The 4561-nt window shown below is 34.3% G+C and overlaps 1 pseudogene; it reads right to left on the bottom strand.

Annotated features, from left to right (window-relative positions):
• Nucleotides 1-3380: 3380 nt before the first annotated feature.
• Nucleotides 3381-4307, bottom strand: LOC149255438 (putative inactive purple acid phosphatase 9; annotated as a pseudogene).
• Nucleotides 4308-4561: the final 254 nt, after the last annotated feature.

Here is a 4561-nt window from a genome sequence, read left to right as displayed (position 1 = left end):
TTACCTTTGGATGATTGAACAACATTTATCTCAGATGTAGAATCCACAGGATTGGTAGAAGGAGTGTTTTTAACAACCACAACAAGAGTTGAACCAGATGGTTTACTCGTCGACTGATATCTAGCAAAACCAATCATGCTATCGATGGCATGTGATTATTTACTACAAGGTGGACGAATAATATTGGAAGGTCATGGAGAATTTGGTATTTTATCATAAAGTGCGTTGGATTAGGTATAAATAAGATCCAAATTCTATGCATGATAAATAAATTGTTCTTTAGTCACAACTCTTCCCCTGGCAAAGTCTTTTGTGATAGTGGAAACAAATACTTAACGAACCATTCAACTAACAATTTGTCAAGAACAAATTTTTTAACCAAATGATGATGGCATCGCCACTCATGAATGTGATCTGAAATGTGAGTGGCATCATTTATTTTAAAATTGGTTATAATTTTATTTTCGGTCTCATATCAGATGAGTAACTGGAAATGTGCTAGGAATGTGGTATCCAAGGCACTGAAATTATCGAAAAAATATCTTGGTAATTCAATATACCATTTTGTTGTTGTATTGATAAGTGTATGCTGGAAAAGATGCAAATAAAATCAAGTCATCATTGAGAGAGTTAGAAGAACACCACAACTGAGAAGTCATCACATGTGTGGATGGGTCTTCTCCAAGAATTCCATTGAATTTTGGGATATCTCTTCGAAACTTTATGAGAATTACCGACCACCAAGGAGAATGAGCAATGGGATCATTAGTGAGCTTGGTGAGATCCATAAATTTGAGAGTTGATAGGAATGACAAATCCTTATTGAGGTCTCATGGAGGATATCGTGCATAATATGGGATGGCCTGAGAAATACGTAATTGTGTTTCGGGATAGGGAGGATTCCAATAACTAGTATATACATAACCATGCTTCCTAGATCCATGATAACGTTATGAAGGTTGAAACGACTGGGTTTGGATTTGTTAACCATGAGGAATTTGATGGATACCTTGACAAATTTGATACTATTTCCCTGTGGTATTTTTGCATCATTTCAACTTAAGGTTGGTTAGTGTTGGGCTCCACAAATGGCACTCATTACCATACATTTTTCACCTATGCTTCCATTATTTCGCTCACTATTCATCACCTTGTCACTCCATTTTCCCTACTATTCACCATTAATGGGTCTCATTTATATTTTCCAAATATTGTTTATTTTTAAGCATTTTTGAGAGAAATTCTTGATTAAATATTAGAAAATAATATATTTTACTTTATATATGGAAAATGGGTTGTTTTGGTGACATGTGTAGGTTCCAAGGAAGCTTCCAAGACACCTTTATGTGGCCTTGAAGGATCAAATTCGAATTTCAAAAGATAAGCTTCATGGAGGAGATCATGGAGGATAGGGTTATGTGTCATCATTGGTTGAGAAATATGTGGGTCAAAGGAGAGAATAGTGGGTCTACATTTATGAGGTTGTTATCTTAGTTTTTGTATAAATAGGAGCACCTCCTCCATTCCAAAGAGGAGGACTCTTAGAGAATTGTATCCAATTGATGATGGAATAGAATAAGGCTTCATTTTTCATATATTTCCATTATGTAGTTTTAGATATAAATTGTGTGAATGTAGGATATGAATTTATGTAGTTTTAGATATAAGTTTTCTTAATGTAGTATATGGAATAATTTGTCTTGTTCTTAAGAGAATTGAGCTCACTCTAAAAGGATGAGAGAAACATGTTATTTCATATTAGATCTTGTTTCATTTCATTGTTTAGATGTTTAAGGATTTGGTTGATGAATGAGTTTTAAATTAGAATCTTATCAGCATGTGAGAGGATATCCAAGGGTCTAAGTTAGGCTCTCTCTCTATTTGATTTGCATGATAATTAAAATTCATTCTTTTGCTTTTATGTTTCAAGTACCATATGAGGAGATACCAAGAGTCTAAGTTAGGCTCTCTCTCCATTGATTTATATGGTAATTGAAATTCATTCTTTTGTGTTTATGTTTCAAGTTATTTCATTTCTTATGCTCATGAATGACTCTTAGTTTAGTTTGGATTAGTACATGAGAGGACAATCAAGAGACTAAGTTAGTCTCTCTCTCTACTTGAATCTAAACAATAACTAAGTTCATTCTCTTGTTTTCATTTGAAGTTTTTAAGTTTCATGTAATCAATGATTTCTCTATGATACTGTAGGGAAGGACAACCAGGACCTCCTTAGTTAGGAGCCTCTTCCCTTGCATATTGTATTGAATCTTAAATCATTTAGTTAGACATAGGTTAGTTGCCTACTCCTCCATATATTGTGCTGGCATCATCACAAGCTTACGAGTTTCCCTTGTTGATAATTTAATGCAGCAATTTAAGCCCAATAAATTGCCCAACATTTTGGCGCCGTTGCCGGGGATGGTGCTAAGGGATTAGGCATTAGGAATTTAATTCAGTTCTAGTATTTTTCTTTAAGACAAAATAATTTGTGAGACCTGGTGACAGCAGGATCTTCACAAAGAAGTTTAAGTTTGAGTTTTCAAATAGTTTAGTGTTTAGTTAGTTTTAAATTTCGTCTTTTCAAAAAACCCCCCTGCATGAATAAAAACGAATCAATCGATTAGTATGCTCTCTTCCTGCGCTTCGTGCGATCAGGAAGATCAGAAAGTCTATTGATTTTGTTCAAATAAAAATACTCTTGCTGGAGACCTAATTTGCAGAAAAACAATAAAGAATTTTGTGAATGAAAAAAAACATCTTTAAATTTTTTAGATGAAATTTAGTTTTTTTAATTTTAGATTTAAAAAATAAAAAATAAAACATTTAGTTTGTTAGTTTTATATTTTTAAAAAAAAAAAAAATTAGTTTTTAATTTTAGATTATAAAAAAAAAAATCCACAAAATAATAATACTATATGTATCATAACATATATTATTATTATTAAAAAAAAAAAAAACTAACCATTTTGTTTTTGTTATTTTTAGATATTAAAAAATTTAACCATTTTCTGTTGTGTTTTAAAAATAAAAATAAACAAAATAACCTTGTTTTTTTCTTTTTCCTTTTTTTTTAGATATTTAAAAATGCAAAATATTTTTAAAAAAACAACTTTTTGAAAAAATGCAAAATATTAAAAAAAAAAAAAAAAAAAAAAAAAAAAAAAAACTACTTTTTGGAAACTAACCATTTTTATTAGATATAAGTTTAATTTCATTAATTTTATTTATTAAAAAAAAGAAACTTAAAAAATAATGAACGTCATGGCCATCACAATTTAAACCTGTTCATTTATTGAATCAAAAAGTCAGAGAAGAATTGCAGTTTGACCATGATTTTGACTCGATTTCTGGCGGAATTCTTGGACTTTGCAGTGATGCTACTGCTGGTGTGTTCTATGCTTATGATGAAAACCCCATATTTGAGATATCTGTGCATGATGAAGGCCAAGATATGTGGCAGGTTTATTGTTGCACATCTCGGAGCGCGTATCGGTGATAGAACTAGCCCCTGCCACGCTGCCCAGCTCCTTCTCATCCACATCCAACCCATATCTGATATAGCTCTTTATGGCATCCTTCGTCAGGAACATGGCACGCATCTCATCCTGATTCGAGGTGAAGGCCAGGTGGAGCTGCGCTGGATCGTTGAGATTACGAAAACTAACAGCCTCGCTCTTCGCCAGAAAATGTCTGGTGGAGGGCAGGGGCTTGTGATCCTCGTCCACTGGAGTCCTGTTGGATATCTCAGAGTTATCCCATCGAAAAACGCGGAACTCGTAAGGCCTTCACAGATTGATGAGAGGAAGATCCAGATAACATGACCCCTCTTCCTTCATCCAGTTAGGGCAAAAGGAAGACAGCAGGATATAACCTATGAAATGCTCGTCTGCTGAATCTGGAGGATTGTAAATCCCCAGCCAGTCCATGTCGGAAGAAGAGGCAGATGAATTTGCAGTCCAGGTGAGCGTGACCGTCACATTGGCTCCTCAGCGGTTCAATAATATTGGAGAGGATTCCACAGTTAATTGGTGATGGCGGCATTCACCAAGGCGGAGGCCATGGTCACCCCCTCCCAATCGTAATACCGGCCTTGGCAAGCCTGGAAATAATTTGTTCATTGCAGGTTTTAGCTTTGTCACAACAGAGAGAGATTTTGACAAAAATTTCAAGATTGCAATAACCAGAGTGTTTTGACTGCAGCATTTTACTGATAAGATCGAGACCAGAACCAGAGGCGCAGTTCCAATTATTCCAGAGGCGCAACCCAGTGCTATACTTCCTGGCCCTTCGTTTCACCATATCAATAAACCAGGTTCTATGATTTCGAAGATTCACAACAGAATACGTCCTCAAATGCCCATTTCATGCCATTTCATTCGCTGAGATAAGGCAAATGCTCAACGAAAAAAATCTTCAAAAGCACTGCAACTAAAAATCTTCATATGCCACGTTGATGGGATATTTATCAATTTGGACTATATGATCCAATTTGGTGGGTTTTGTTTCGATTTCTTTTCTTTTTTTAGTTTTGTATTTATTATATTTGTTTTATATTTAT

This window comes from Pinus tabuliformis, chromosome 7 (genome assembly GCF_031772625.1).
Source record: "Pinus tabuliformis cultivar Carrire ecotype Pingquan chromosome 7, CPIR1, whole genome shotgun sequence".
Lineage (NCBI taxonomy): Eukaryota > Viridiplantae > Streptophyta > Pinopsida > Pinales > Pinaceae > Pinus > Pinus tabuliformis.
The sequence above is the reverse complement of the archived record's forward strand: the minus strand, read 5'-3'. Positions and strand labels throughout refer to the sequence as shown.